The 16933-nt window shown below is 43.3% G+C and overlaps 1 protein-coding gene across 2 annotated transcripts in view; it reads left to right on the top strand.

Moving 5' to 3' along the window:
* The first annotated feature begins 826 nt into the window (after positions 1-826).
* The window catches only part of grb10b (growth factor receptor-bound protein 10b), a 79284-nt gene continuing 63177 nt past the window's right edge, over positions 827-16933 (top strand). For both annotated transcript variants that reach the window (XM_050046141.1, XM_050046140.1), the window contains exon 1: positions 827-1103. The gene's annotated coding sequence lies outside the window, so the exon portion shown is untranslated. The remainder of the gene's footprint in view (positions 1104-16933) is intronic.

The raw sequence follows: 16933 nt of genomic DNA, 5'->3' as shown, positions 1-16933 counted from the left end.
GCATCCATTTACAAACTCTTAACACAACTCATGCAGTAACATCCAAGTCTCTTTATCCAGTCATATGTGCAAACAAATGCATTTTTACTAAGAAACACCTTAGAATGTAGATAATTTGACTTTCGGTTCAGTTTTACAAACTAATGTTTTAGGGAAAATGCATGTGTTTGAGAAGTATTGAACAAATGACTGAATAGATAAGACTTTGATTAAGCTGCAGGAGTTGTATGAAAGCTTGTTAATGGGTGATTTACCATAGTTTGGCTGTTGTTAAATGCGGCCCCCAATCAAGCCATAAATTAATGTTTTCCGTGGAGACATGCGGAAAAAATAGATAAATAAAAACAGTTTCCTTCATGGATTCAGTGTAACACAGCATGACTAACTGATATATGAATTATTATTTTATAGGTGTAGTATCCCTTTAAGTTTGTTTTCTATACAGATGGGTTGATACAAGGTTGAAGAGAAAAGAGAAACCATTTGTTAATGAGCCACTCTGAAAACGATGTTAAATGAGTTCTTCAAAAAACTAAACAACTTGAACATGTGAGCTGGTAAAAATATTGTATGTTTAGACACACATTTTATTCTCCTTGTTTCACTGTAAAATAAAGGCACAGAGCCTGTGTGTGTTTTCTAAACAGCACCCATTGAACTCAGTGATGCAGCCCTTCAAAAAAAAAACAGCGGAATCCTCTGAACACGCCCTTATTCCCATAAGACGTGAACGCCGCATTAATCACCCTCAGTTATGGGCGTGGTCTATTCGGAGGGGGGAGGAGTTGTTTGCGAGCGTGTGGTGTATGTGTGCGTGTGTTTGTGTGCACGTACGTGTATGTGTGTGCGTGTGTGTGTGTGTGTGTCCTCCCCGGCCGCATGAGATGAGCTGCCTGCAGTCTTTGCGGCCACTGTTTTCGCCTCCTCCTCCTCCTTCTCCTCCTTCTCTTCTTCTTCTTGCCTCTGTCTATCTGTCCAGTCCGGGAATGTTGACCACCGTGGCCTGATCCAACGCCGCCGAGTGTCCCTTCATCTCCTGACTGCCACTCTCCGTGTTTGTCTCCGCGGGTCGTAGCCTGCCTCAACTGTGATCCGGCTGTAAGGTGAGTGCATGTTACCCGAACAAAACACTGTTCTCATGCTCCTCGTGGGAGTGGGGGGGTTAAAGAAAGTCCGTGGACAGTGGGGCTGTGAGCGTGTGTAATAAAAGTTTAATGTGCTGTTGTGATGACACGCAGTGTTTTGCGGGTCGGAACACATGTGCGCCGCTGCGCGTAACCACCTAGCGGGACCAGAGTCCATGCCTTCCTGTGTGACACCAGCAGCAGTCATTGAAGTTTGAAAACAAGTTTATTCATCGGGTCGGGCTGTTGCATGTAACTATGTTCACTTTACTGTATCCCCACTAGTGGAAAGCTTCCACCGTGGACTGTTCCGGCGTTAGTGCGCGCACCGATCTCGTGCACTTTTCTGCACCTTTCCCAACCTTTGCTGTTAGCCTGTCTCTCGGGGAACAGTATTTTGATCCCAACAGCCTGCCTTGTTTACGATTGCGTAACAGCAGTCTACAGTGGCCCATAGCCTACTTTCTATCCAGTAGGACTCCAGCTCCCCGCGTTGAACCCCCCACACCCCCCAACCCCAACTCAGTTCTGTGAGAGTTTCGCCAGTCTCGCCTTATCCTTTTGGCAGCATTTGCTTTGGGGGTGGGGAGGGGGGAGAAAGAGGCGTTTTCCCAGGGATACTCATGTAGCCCTACTGCAGCGGTTTCCCAAAGTGGGCTCCGGGGTCCTCCATGTGGTCCGTGGGTGGCTTCCAGGGGGTCCCCCAGTAAAGTGAGTTGAATCAGTTTTGGAGGCACCACATCTTAATGCAGCATGAGGAAGGAGTTTTTAATTACTGAGTTGACTGTAAAAAGTGTTATCAGTGCACTTGTTAAGCAGGTCTGGAGGACTGAATCAATATAACAGCGAGAACGCTCCCAGAGGGAGTGTGTTGGGAAGTCTTATCAAATTGGCCTCCATGATGTGGGTTTGCTTGATATAAGAAGTCTTTATGAATCCTTGGCCTACTCCTTGACCTTCAAGCTCTCAAGAAATCCAGTAAATGCAGACTGTAACTGAAGGTGTAACCCTCCTCTGTTGTTTCATTTTGACTTTTAAAGCCAACTGCAACTTATATATCAAGTCAATAATAGTGTTTTCTCTCAGTTATACAATACTCTGTTTAATGATGGTAATTCTGATAGAAAGGCTACGTGAGTGGGAGAGCGCCTGATCATTATCTAATCTAGCTATATGTGTAAAGGTCTTGACAAAGCAACTCCTCATAGATAGTCTAATGTGCTCTGTCATTTGGGCTCTCTTCCAAATCAATTCCTTTATTGGCTGCATGTGGTCTCTGCAGAAAGTTGCATAACCACCCAAATTTATGATTCTGTTTCTGGGAACTATCGACGTTGGCCTGTGTGTTTTGAATGCAGATCAGGACTCTCACTGGGAATGTGGAGCTAGACTGGAAGGAGGCACGTAGGGACTGATGCACTTGGGGAGATTTTGTAGGTAATGCATCCAAAATCTGTTCTATCAGTGCACCTTTTCAAGGGAAAAACTTGTCGAAATCCAAAGGTATCAGTCTGTCTGGAGGGTTCAAACATGTGGATTCCACAAGCAGAAATGATGATCATCAATTTCCATAGGGCTAGGCGATATGGAGAAGATCAAATATCACGATACTTTGGATGTAATACCTCGATATTGTGATGATATTGTAGGGTTGACCATTGATGACACTTAATTGTAACCGGGAAAAGACACTTACAATATTACCACCTAAATCTATGTTTAGTTTCATACCATGATATAATGTCAGTGTATTATCCAAGCTGTAAGCATGTGTTGATATCGTGTTTGGCGGTTTTGAGTACATGTAGTCATTCAGCACCTTAATACTGGATTAATTAAACCCTGTATATAGGCTATTAGTATGTCTTACATGAAACCTTGACATACCTTCAAAATTAATACAAGCGAAGCCCAGTCAGCAACCTTTCTGGAGTCACTGAAGTGAAACACATGATCTGGCCAACCACTGATATTTCACTCAACTTGGCAACCCACACTGGAGCACTTAGATACTGCACACATGCAGAGCCCTCTGCATGTTAACCTCTCAAGTGTGGTTGAATATGAAGTAGTCTGATCTAGGGTTGTGCCGATGGGCGATCCGATCGCCCATCAGCGATAGAAGGGTTGTTTCACGATGTCTTTTTTAAATGACGATGCAATCGCGAGGTGTGGGCGGGAGACAGCGCGTGTGTGGAGCATGCTGACGAGATCGAGGCTGAACGAGGCTGAGTGAGAGGAGACAGAGGGAGGCTGCTTAGTGAGAGAGCGGAGGGTGGGGGGAGGGGGGAGGGGGATCACCGCTTCCGCCCGCTCGACACAAGCATACTCGGGCGTACTATAAGCGGAGCGGACTCCGCGAGGAATGTCCGCAGTCATTCGGGCTTTCATAGTCGAGCGCACTTCCGCGTTGTAGTTTCCTGTAAAAATGTCCGTGAAAAATCCCCGCGATGTGAAAAATACATGCCGAGCAGTCACAGGTGCGTGGAGCGGAGTCCGCGTGGTCGTAAAATCTGAGCTTTGCGTGCACGGGGCTTGCGGACGTCTGCTTTGAGTCCGCGCGGACCTCCGCGGAGTCCGTTCCACTTATGTTCCGCCTGAGTATGTTCGGGCCTTAACGCGCATGTCGCGGAGCGGTGAACAAACCAAACAACACAATGTCAGGAGAAATTGAAAAGATATGCTGTCTATGTAAAGTCAACTTGCTAATTACGGAGCCATTACATATTCAAGAGTTTTATAAAGCTGCTCAAACGCCAAAGAGAGGCTATAAGTGAACGTTTCAGCGGCGACGCGTAATGACACCCCCCCGGGCGATGACATCGTTCATCGCCGATTTCACTAGATGGCGATAGGACGATAGGATATGGACAAGATTGCCCAACTCTAGTCTGATCACGTGGCTGCTGCTGCTGCTACATACAGTCTGAAACATGCTATGGTTGTGTCTTTTCAAGCATGTCATTTTTTTGACACTCTCCCATTCATAGCCAAAGAGGATTTCTCTTTTCCTTGCCCCTGCCCATTATTTCCTGCTTTCTTTCATTTAATTATGTTGTGGTCACATCTCTGTGCACATGGCAACCGCTCTAGCTGCGGTTTCTTTCACCCCCTCAGCACCAGTCCTGCTATTTCAAGTCCATGCTCAGTAAGCACAGGCATGACGGGGCATGAACTCTGCGAGACTACAGGCTGCCAAAAGGCTGCTGACTGCACATATTGCACATAATTATACTCACAATAAGCTATACTCAACTTGCTCTAGGATTCAGACCTGTGTGTTGCGTCTTTCGAGAAACTCCTGAGAGTCTAAAAACGCTGTTGGTTGTGCTGCTCATGCTCCGTTGGTTTTTGATTGAAATACTGTGTGCTTGGCAGTGATCACCCCAGAGATTTCTTGCATAACCAAAACCGGAGCCTCATTTTAAACGTAAGCACTTTTCTTGAAATGCAAATGCACATAAGGTCGGATACCCCCTCCTTGTGCTCTTGCTTGTATGCATATAGTTTCAGCTGCCATCCGTGGGGAAAAGCGGCAGAGATATCCTATTAGCTAGTATTGGTGGTATAAGAGCTTGTGGTCGTGCTCCAGGCAGCATTCCATTGGGTCTTGCGTCAGCCAGCAGTCATTCAGCACTGGTTAGTCTAGGCTTATACACTGTTAATACCCCCTCCCTGATGTCATGACACCATTAACCCAAGCCTGCTGGGGGACCACAGCACAGTTCATGTCAGTCGACTGACTGCCTGGATCTAAAAGCAGAGCAACTTCACCATCTGTACCAAAAGGCTCAGCTGGGCTGTCAGTGGTCAAAAAGTAATCCAGGGATGTTAGAAACTGATATTTGTTTTTGGCTAAAGGTTAAGTTTGTACTCTTGCATAATCAGGCATTATTCCTAGATGTTCTTCTTGCCTCTGTTAAAAAGTTCTACATTGGCTTCCCACATAATTGGCCTTAAAGCATGCTACAAACTTTTGCATTTAGGTATTTTAAATTGTACTTAACCACAAGTTAACAGTCCTTAAGACCCATGTGACCACTTATTGTTGACATTACAGCCCAATTAATGTTTTATGTACTTGGTATCTCAAGTATAACTGCTGAGTAATCATGTTCTGCTTTGGAAGGAGACATTTCTAAGAACCTAGACGCTTGCCAGAGGAAAAACTTTGTGGTATTATTCTTCCTCCTCCTCCATACTGTAAATATGGACCTGTACAGACCCGATTCTCTCCGCTCTCCACTTGTGACCGAAGGTGATGCAATGCTTGCTTGTCTAACCACCAAAGTGTACAGTGGATTGGGTTTCTCACTGTCTGGTGTTGGTCCAAATGTGGCTGAAACCCAAGCCTGCGTGAGCGGCAAGAATGTTGCCTTTATTCTGTAGGTAACTGAACACCTGACGGGGCCACATGCTCGGGTGGGCACAGGTAATGTGGTGTGGATGCATGGAGTTGTGTCAGAAAAAATGAGCTCTTTAACACATATATTTCCTACACCATTTTTAACCCCCGCTCTCATGTTCTCTTGCTTTTATCTCTACATGTCTGTTGTCTCTCAGTTTATCTTTGTCTCTTTGTCCATCTGTCTACCCCATTGTCTGCCCCCCTCTTTTTTTAGCTAGCCTCGCTCTCCTAGTTTCACTGTCGATATCTCTGTCTGTGTCTTTCTGTTGATCTGTGTCTCACTGTACCAGCTGAAATCTGCAATGCAGAATCAAAACAAACCATGGTTAGTTGGCTTTGGTAGATGTACCATACGATTAAAAACAAAAAGGCCTTTTTCTCCCCTAGAAATAATTCCCAGTGCGAAACCTCAGAACAATACAGGCATTTATCTGTTCTTGAATTATAGTACTGTCCTGAACCTCACTCTGATTCCCTCTCACGCTCTGAATAGCACTTATGACCCTGTATGCATGTATTTTGTCGTACATAATTGCATTTTCTACCCTCTGGTTTGCTAGTATTATACTCAGACTTAGAAGCGATCAGGGCTTAGAGTGGTGTACTTTGGTACTTAGGTATAGGACTTTCATTAAGTCCTTCTTAATATGATTTTTTTTCCAGCCAGCAACGTTTGTTAGCATTCCTAAGAGTAAATCCTGTTCCCCTTTACCCCCAAATGGCCACATATAACTCCAGCCCTTTTCTGATACCAGTTGTATGTTTTACCAACAAGGTCAGTTTTGTTTGGGGTTTCAGTTTTTCTTTGGTTGTACATGATAATGATGCCAACCCAGACCTAGGGCTGCAGCTACCGATTATTTTCAATATCAACTAATCTGTTTATTATTTGATTATTTAATCAGTCATTTAGTCTATAAAATGTTAAAAATGCTTAACACAATTTCCCAGAACCCAAAGTGACATCTTCAATTTGCTTCTTTTGTCTAACCAAGAGTCAAAAACCCAAAGACGTTTCATTCGCTGTCATAAATGACAAAGAAAGGCAGCAAATTCTCACATTTAAGAAGCTGGAACCAGTAAATGTTTGACATTTGTGTTTGAAAAATGACCGCAAGGATTAATCGATTAAATATAATTGGCAGCACCAGCCACAACACAGCTTTATTTCCTCTACTAATGCGACTGTTGTGTGTATTTTACAGTATCAGTCATTTAAAGAGGTTATGTGCTACCAACAGGTGTAGTAAAGATGGCGTCATGAGACGGTGAATCCATCTAACGCAGCCCTCTGGAGCCACCATTACAGCCAACTTGTGCACAAGCACAATTGCTCCCAAGCTCCGTCCATTCATCTATGCCATTGCATAAGAGCGGTTCTCCCAAGCAGCCCAATGAAATCCTCATCCAATTAGGCACTGTCCACGTTTCCAAAAGGCCTTTCTCTCATAGACTGGTGCTATTCAGCCTCCCCCGGCATGACATCAGGCCCTCTCTTATAGCCCCACTTTACGCTGCTGCTCTCAAATAATGAAAGCTGCCAATTAATGACTAATCAACATGTGCAACAAGCACATCCAGTGAGGAGTGACTACCATCTAATCTGCTGATTAAAACAGAAGACAGAGATGCTCTGTTTGACTCTCTCTCCCGTCTTTCTGTGTTGCATTGCTGCAGAAACAACAGCCAGCCCACACACACAACCACACACACTCCTATACTCTGGCAACCTCATTTGAGAAGCTTGAAAGTTCATACGTGGAATTATTGGAGAGTTCCTTGGAATACTAAAAGTTTTGATCTGTGGTCAGTGTTGTTTGCAGGGTAATACCATACAGTGCCTGCAGTAAATTCTAATGGTCCGAGTGTTTTTAAACTCCAGTGAGATCTAATTCTGTCCAGCTTTTCTTCAGTGTAATTTAATGACTTGACAAGACTATTTTCATGTCCAAGCTCAAAATGATTTGCCAGTTGCACGTATAAAAACACACACTTTTTAATGGTTGCCTGCAGAGCTAAAGGCTGGTGGGAATCACAGGGGGAATCTCCAGCCCACAGCAACAAAATATAGTAGAGCAGGCAACTTATCTTTCCACCCACACCACTCCCTGTCTCACATACAGCACGTTTCTATAGGTCGCCCCGCCATAGAGAGCTTTGATAACTCACAGCATCTGGCTAAATATTCTCACTTAAGGCGTCTGGTTAGTTTAAACATATACAGTAGAATAATTGACCTCCCCTCTCTAGGGGTTGGGTTACGGTCAGTACATTCACTTCAATGGGCTCTCCACAGGTCCCCAGACACCAAGTTGGATCCGTGCCATTTCTTGAATTAAGACGCTGTTTATGTTCTGGACTGGAGCAGTGCAGGATAAGGGTAGGGGTTGGATAGGGGGAGGGCTGAGGCTGAGGCTGGGCGAGGGTTCGGAGGAGAGGGAGGTAGCTGGTGCATTTACAGTGCAGCATGGGTTAACAGTGGGAATCGGGGATGGGAGGCTTGGGTGAGTTTGCCGGGTGTGGTACTTGAGAAAGGGGTCTGACCAGTGCCAGGGACCTGTAGCGGTGGGAGTGGATCAAAACAGTCAAGTTGCCTTAAGGCTGTTTTACCAACCTTTTAGCTGATAGATGCTAAAAAGCTCCAGAGAGCTGAGGGAAAGTGCAGAATCAGTGGATAATTCTCTGGGTGTTTGTCACCGCAAGGGACTCTTGTCATATTACATAGAATGATTTAACCCATTTTGACATAAAAAATATTGTTTAAAGCAGTTATAAGTATTTGTCTTTACAAACAAGACAACTAGTGCAAGATGAGGAGCTTCTGCTTTGTCACCCGGCTATCCTGTATCATCCTTCACGACTCATTTCACCTGTGATTGGTCTGTTGAGATGATAGGATGGGCTGCTCTCAACTGGCTATGGGTGTGTGACTAAAAATGTATCAAATTTATAGCTAGAGTTGCATAGAGTCATAAGCACCAGCTGCCAGCTTAATAGCTATCTGCTAAATTGAGATATATTTATCCCAACCCTTTTTTAGCCAATACACTTTTCTCTTTTTCAAGTAGTGCTACTTTTTAATTAAACAGTATGTTCTTATTTTGATTTGATCCTTCTTACTGCTGAAAACTTTCCTTAACCTGCTACTTTTCTCACCCGTCTGAACACACACAAAGATTTATGGAACCTCTTTGAGTTGGATTGTGGGACATTTATTAATAGAAGGGGAGGGTAACCTAACGTTTTGTTGCTTTACTGCCAAGAGAAACTATTAAAAGAATTATGACCCAGACAGTTTAGATCCACTTTAAATCATAGTTGAAGACGTGCTCGTACACTCTCTGCTCCCCCTGGGCACAGCAGTGGCTCTCTCGGGGCCTTTGACACTTCCATTTGAAGATAAGTGATGTCGGGCTTGTTCCAGCTGCACTGTCTGTCTCAGTGATGCCCTGAGCTGCTGTGGGATTCCACAGATCACACAGGGACCCAACACAAATGTGGCGGGCGTGGGACGTATTTATTCTTGTGCAGTCAGCATCGTTACCACAGGATGAAATTTCATATATGAAAATATGAGAGGCTGTTTATTATAGGGCTTAACCTTGTATGTATATGCACAGCCTTCCAGGAAACCATATGCAACCTTCCAGGAAATCATATGCGCTAAGCAAATAACATAAGAACAAGGCACGATACAAAATGTTCTGTTCACTTTTCCCTTACTGTGCCTCAAGCTGGAGCTTCGCTCTTCACTTCTAATGACATTGTTTTTAGATTACAGCTTATAAACATGGCTTATGAAACAGCTGAGCATCTGTGTTAGCATTTCTCATAACATAGTCCATATGGTTTACACAGTTTTTTCCTGTGAGATCAGGCAGACAGATTTTTAATAGAACACAAGTGATCAGGGAGTGATCAGACTCCCTACAGGAGCCCGTGGGATGGTGCATCTGCAGGAGCGGTTCGTAATGGTCGGAAATCCTGCAGGAGCAGTTGGGTGTTGGATAGAAAAAACAGACCTGTGCAGACCTCTACCCCAGGGTGTAGGAGATAAAACACTTTGTACCTAGACATGACCTGACCCCTAGAAGCATAAAAAAGTGCCCTTTTGACCTTAGGATACCTAAGTAGGAAGCTTACAATCAGTGTGTGTTTTGTTTGTGTTATGTGTGCATGCGCACACACTCACAATTTCTGCCTTATGTTCCTCACTTTCTTTCAACACCCTCCACCCTGTCCCTTGCTGGCTCACAAATCAATGTGTGCCATTTTGTGAGGTCGGGGTTTGTTATATTGCACACGTTTTTTTTCACCGAGTACCCTATATGGAAAGAATGTGCTCTCTACATTCCAAAGATGACTGAGCAGAGCTGAACAGCCCTGTGTTAAGCTGTGTCCAGTCCAATCAGCTGAAGTCAAGTTGACTGGGATGAACACATTTTACAATTATATACACAGGGAGCGTAGTTGACACAGCTGCACAGCTGAGCTGTACAGATGCTGCCATTGAGCACAGTTGGGGTTTGGTTTGTGGTTGAAAGAGATTTTATTAAATCCAAATGTAACCAGAAAGACTTTGTGCTTGATCATTCAGTTGCAAGTCTGATATGTTTTATGAAAGAAGAAACATTTCCCCTGAATTGTCTGTCTGACAATGAATGCCTGGTCTGGTCCAGCCATGGGGTCCTGATTTCTCCTTAGTCGTTCAAGGTTCAAGGTCCACATGTTTAAACACATTCAGCATCATACTGGTGTTTGGCCACAGGGTCCCTGTCAAGTAGGTGTCCATTAGTCACTCACTCTACAGCAGGAAACGGCACTTCAAAGTAAAAGCTTTGTCCCTGAAATTCACTCAAAAATAAAGTATTTTTATTACAAATTTGACACATTTGCGAGTCACTGGCGGTCTATGCAGAATGGATCCATGACCCACTTTTTGATTGTGACCCACCAGTTGAGAACCACTGTCATAGACTGTATAAAACTAATGGACGTAGCTACTGTGACATCACCGATTAGTTTGTTGACACTTGTTTTAAAACCTCAAGTTTGGCATTTTGGCTGTAGCCATCTTGGTTTTTTGTAGCTAGAAGTGACCATATTTTGGTGAGAGGATGGAGCTTAGGAAGAGCAAGGTGTGGATCTCACTGATAGACTGTGGTGACGCCTCACAGACTTTAAAGTAATATAAAATGTCGCCACCTGTACAGTTGTCATGAATGTTGAAATTAGTTCTAGAGATCAAAACCATCTTTTGTGCGAGGCTGTAAACATGTATATTTCTGCTGTAAAGTTCAGCATTTTAACATAAGGGTCTATTGGGATTGGCTCGCTTTTGGAGTTAGCCACAAGTGGCCTTTTTAGGAACTGCAGTTTTTGGCACTGGCGCTTTGGCGTCATTTTTCAGCCCCGGACAATGACGCTTGGTCCACACCCACACAACAGTAGGTTTATGCTTGTGCAAATCTGCAGGCGTCAGTTCATGCTGTATTTGAAGCCTTGTTTGGTTGAATTCAAACCCTTCTGTTCCAACAAGTTACACAATACAGACACTGTAGTACAGCGTGTCTGTTGTTCCAAAGAAATACTAGCTTTGGCAACAGCAGAATGGCTATCATGACTTTACACATGATCCTTCAAGCCTCCCAAGCCACATGGCATCTATTTGATTTTATTCAGTAACACTGAATGTTGGAAGAAGTTTTAAAGTTGGAGAAGTTATTTCCTACCATTTAAATAAATGTGCTTTCGCAACCTGCATCTGACTTAAAGCAGACTCACTTGTAGACTACACAAGTTTATGCTCCAGTATGTTTCTTGATGCCTCGCTATAAATAACCCCCACTATTTAGAATGTTTTTCCAATTAGGAAAGGACGGGAATATACTACATGGGAACAGTGAACGCCTCCCAGAAATGCACAGAGGCTGGTTGGCAGGTAAACTGTGCCTAGACAGCAAACATACTGACAGAAAGCCAAGCAGGAAGACGGACAGAAATGCAGAAATACCAACCAAACAGACAGACAAGTTGACAGTTAAGACAGACAAACCAGACCAACAGGCAGCCAGACAGGTTAAAAAAAAAATCAAACCGACTTCTTAGTTTACAACTCATGTTTGGCAGTGCAGCTCACAAGACACTCATTTATTTCAGGTTTGGCCTACATACAGTTTGAGAGGTTAAAAGTTTAATATTTCCATTTCCCACTCGAGGTATTTTTATTGGACTCCTTGGAAATGCTTAAGGAAGGGAAAAACCTAATAACCTGTTATTTAATATGGGAGGAAGTTGTGGCCTAAATAAGTAATGACTCTATTTAAAACCATAATGAGAGTTGATATACACGATTCTAAATGTATGTTTATCATTTGGAAAGAAATGTTCTCACAAAAGTGTGTCTGAAAGTTTGTTTTTGCTTTTGCAATCCCTTATCCCTTTCTGGCTCAGAACATGTGCATTGTGTGCCAGATTTAGTCTCATGGTGTTGGTTGCAAACAGACACACAGTCCTACAAAGTCCTCTTAACATCCATCTTTGGTCTGGTGAGCTGGTCAGCCACTGATCCACCACCACGTAAAAGAGGAGAACTGTTCAGGGAAATGTTTCTACTGTTTCAATTAGGCTTTACTTTAAATAGCCCAGGGTTCTGGTGATCCCAGGCCTTGCCTTTGGCTTCTCTGCGGGGCTTATCACGTTGGGATGTTAAAGCTGGACCCTTGAGAAGCGAGCACATATCAGCACATTAACTGCTAGACTGACTAAGCATGCTGGCCCACCAGTAGGTGTTCAAGAGCAGCGACACTTAGTGCTGCACTTAGTGCTGCGTTTGTTGTGTGTAGTTACAGAGCTCAGGGAAAATACAGAGGTCAGAGGCTATTACTGTTTTCAAAGGTAAGTTTAGTTATGATTCATCATTTATATGTTGTAACATCCAATATGTTGTGTAACTGTCAGTGGTCAAAGTGTCTAAGAGTACAGGAGAGCCCTAACTAAGAAACAGTCCATATGTGTATGGCTTTTTGGTTCAAGGGTGATGTCGTATAACGTTGCATGTTCTGTCTCATTAAATACAAATCACACATATGTCACATTGCAGCTGACTGTTTTGTAAAGCATAAATCTTTTTGAGTGATCTTCTATGATCTTAGCAGCAGAAGGACTTTGCTACTTCTTCATGGTAATTATGTCACTGTCATTTATGATAATTAACTGAATAGATTTGGATTTTTTTGACGGTTGGATAAGACACCATTTGAACATGTCACCCTGGGCTTTGGGAAATTACACTAGGCCTGTTTCACTACGTTCTGACATTTTATTGACAAAAAATGAACGATTACTCAAGAAAATAATGGGCAGATCAATTGATAATGAAATTAATCATTAGTTGAAGTCCTAAAGATTGTGTGTGCTTAATGATCATTGCTCAGATTCAGTTTCCTAACTTAGAAAGATAAATAGATTTGTAGGTAATGTTGGTAAAACTGCCAGTGCGGACCTTTTTAAAGTAATGTAAGTCACACACTAAATATTTCCTACAACATCAGCTGGAAACCTCAGAGCAGAGCACCTTCATTACAGTGTCATGTATCGGCTGTAAAGTCTCACCCTGGATAGCACTGGAAAGGATTTATGATTCATGATAGGCGTTATTAAGGCCCTTGCGTTTGAAGTCCAGGAGCTAACATTCTCCCTCATGCAAGTTTGAGCAAAAATCACTTTAATTAATCCAGATGCAGTCACCTCACTGCTGGGTACAGCCGCCCGTACCCCAAAGTCCCCCTTTCTAGTGCGGCGACACTGTCCAGATAATTGCACTGTCAAGGTCAGAGATGGTTAGGTTTTAGTACACTGTTCAAGTGGAAGGAATCGAATCAAAGGGCTCTGAGAGGGTCTAATCCCTGCACTGGAATGGCTTTGATTGTGTCAGGGAGCAATTAAGCATAGGTGCAAGTGTGTTTGGTCAATATATCAGTCACTGAGAGTCACCATGTCACCATGTATGAGCACTTTGAAACTTGGGTTGCGAGGTATTTTAATGCTACATGGAACGCCTGAGCTTTTTTCCCATGTTTTATCACGCACACATGAAGCAGAATTTAAACCAGCGATGTGAAAGGCCATGTACTGAATTCAGTGGTATGTAATGTTTACTATTTAATCCTTGTAACATGTAAGACACAGTTTTGATAGACTTAAAGGAATGCTATACCCCTCAGATAATCATTTTTATATCGGTAACTCACCCCATATTTTATTGAACTAAGGAAGAAAACTTAGTTTTTCTCACATGCTTCCACAGTGAATGAAGAATGCCATAGGGGTCCGCGTTTAACAACAGCAAAACTACATCAAAACAACCAAAGTTTTCTTTCAGGATTCAGCACATGACAGGCCTAGAACTGACAAATGACTTTTTTGGTTGGTGAAGCATTCCTTTAAGCTTTAGTGAGGCACAGCCTTTTCGTTGAGCTTCTAATGTAGTTAGTTGAAATCTGCTGCTGTCCCTCTTGCACAACCTCCTGACTCCTGACATATAATAAACATACAGTTCAGCCACAGCTACTCAGCCAGTGTGTGGCGCCTAATGAGGGGCCGCTCCGAGAGTTTAGGCTGATGTTAATTTGTTTTGTTTTTGTTGTAAACTGTGTGTCTGTAAATAATGTGTAAATGACGAGTTGTCCTTGCATGCCAGCCGGCCGGGCCACACACACGGACTGACACAAAAACACAAACACACACACACACACACACACACACACTCATAACAAGCAAGGCCTTTCAGCGGTCCTAGTGATCGTGGTGCCAAGCTCTTTGTTTAGAATGCATTCATGGTTAGGTCATTAAAAAACTTCTCAATTTTAGTTCTACAGAATAATTGGTAAGGAAGATCTCTGAGTGACAGTTATATTTATTTCATCAGCTGACGCCGTTTTCAGGATAACTTCTTGTAATAGATGGAAAACGGCAGAACTTATGGCAGGCTATTTTAAGAACATATCTGCCTGCCACAGTGGACAATGTAAGATATAGTCTGAATGGTGTTCAGTGTAAAAGGAAAATCACAGCTACAGTGTTGGAAAAATGCAAATATATACCGTATCTGGGGTTGGCTTTCTTTTTTGTTGGCGATACTGTTTGCACACAGTACCCAACATACTCTACATACTATACCTTCAAATAAGAAAAATGTTGTGGTTTGATACAACTGTGGGCCAGTGTCTGAAAGCCTACAGCATTTCAACTTGTCAGAGGATTGTTAAGAGCAAGTTAGACTATTATTTTGGTTGTAGCACATTAAACACTCATGTAGATGTTTCCATTTGATCTCTACTCTTATGTTCTACTTTACAGTCTAAAGGGGTCAGTAGGACTAGATAGCAAACTTGGAACATTTAAGGGTATCAGAATCATTCATTCATTCATTCATTCATTTTCCGTAACCACTTATCCTATTTGGGTCCTGCATGTCTTTGGACTGTGGGAGGAAGCCGGAGCACCCAGAGAAAACCCATGCTGACTTGCAAACTCTGCACAGAGGGGCTCCCCCATCCCGGGTTCGAACCAGAAACCCTTGTGCTGTGAGGCGACAATGCTAACCACTGTACCACTGTGCTGCTCTTTAAGATAATCAATCAGTGCCAAATTTTGGTACCTGAGAGCTCATCTGGGTAAGGACCCCAGGTTTAGACAAGAGGCAAAATTGCCGTGAAGTGCCTCAAAGCCAGCCGCAGAGCTCTGAGGCTGGCAATGGAGCTCTGCAGAGGGCCCTGAAGACAGGAATCTGGTCACGGTGCTTCACAGTGGCTCCATCGACTGCTCTGTTGGCTTCCTAGTGAGCTAGAACTATCACTGCAGTGCTGATTTGCTGCGATATATGCGGCGTCAGTTCCATTTTCTTCTCTATATTATTTAAGTAACAGCCTAGTGTCATTGCTAGACAAGCAGACACATAAACACTTAATATGTGATTGAAAAAGAGCAGAGAAGCAGAACTGTTTTTTAGTCTACCATGTCACCGGACCAAATAAAGGTACCATTGGATACCGAATTTGGTTCATATGTGACTGGTACTCAACCCTAGTCAGTACTGTGCACCAGAAGTCCTTTTCACACCTTTCTAAAGTCAAAATTGGATACTGCAATTTTTGTAACTTTCTGAATACCCGCAATCACTTAAAGCAGTTATTACCTTTTTTCATTTTTTACACAATTTCCGCCAACTGAGCTATTAACAATTTGGCCCTCTGGTGTGGTCGGACAACAGGTAAACAAAGTTTAAGCATAATTCGGCCCTTACAGTCAATGCTGTAGTTTTACTTGCTGGTTTAGTTAGTGCCCTCTTGTTGTTGTGCTTGCATCACCTTTGCCAGAAGATTTTGCAATTTAACCGTATGTCAGTGTGCACTGTGTTCGTTGACTCCACTGGGGGCAGGGTGGTCCTGTCATTGTACACTGACTTGTTGGTCAGAGATGGCAAGATACACAACTCTGTAAACACAAGTAGACCTTCTCAGAGACCCTGAAAACTCCTAAAAATAGAGCCTTTACACACCCACGCACAGCCACACATGTGCAGCATATGCAAACATCCACATACAGCACATATACGCACACAGAAACCCATGTACAGGCAGAAATGCACACACATATACACACTCCACAGCCGCAAGGGCAGCCCGCTCACAACCGCTAATGCAAACACAAGATAATATTAGCTGTCTATAAAATGGCAGGCCATATTTTTAAAATACCAACATGGGGTCATGAACTGCTGCATAAAAGACCATCATAGTTGTGAGCCCGAGCTGCTTGGCTCCAAATATACCCTTGGGTCTAACTTAAGACCTGGAGAGGTGCCTGCGGATATTTTTGGGTCAGTGTTTACAGGTGTTTATTCAGTGGCAGCGGTGCCAAGAGGTTAATAGGATACCCACTTTAAGAAGTTCAAATAGTCTAAAGTCCATGTTGTTGAATTTGTGGTTATTTTGACCCAGGGATGGCCGGGAGGGAGGCTTCATAGAGCTGAAGAACACCTTTAAAGTCCCCCGAGGTGCAACTTCTATCGCAGCTATGTTCATTTACAAAGACCGCACCATCAAAGTATGGTGGCGTGTGGTGTGATTGACCATTGGGTCAGTGTCAGAACGGTAAAATGATTTAGAAAACTTAAGATGACAACACTCGGAGGGAAAGCGTCCTCTGGCTCCATAATAGAGACTTGCATAAGGTGCATGACTTCTTTCTGGCAAACCTCTGTTTACTCTACAAATGTGCTGCAATAGTGCAAAGTTAAACCAGCTCTTTTATCATCCAAATATAAGCCATTATGGTTTGTTTTGGCTCCAGTTCATGCACTTTACCCTAGATTTGACTGGTGCAAATCCAGTGACCA

Source organism: Epinephelus moara, chromosome 6 (genome assembly GCF_006386435.1).
Source record: "Epinephelus moara isolate mb chromosome 6, YSFRI_EMoa_1.0, whole genome shotgun sequence".
NCBI classification, from domain to species: Eukaryota; Metazoa; Chordata; class Actinopteri; order Perciformes; family Serranidae; genus Epinephelus; species Epinephelus moara.
The sequence above is the reverse complement of the archived record's forward strand: the minus strand, read 5'-3'. Positions and strand labels throughout refer to the sequence as shown.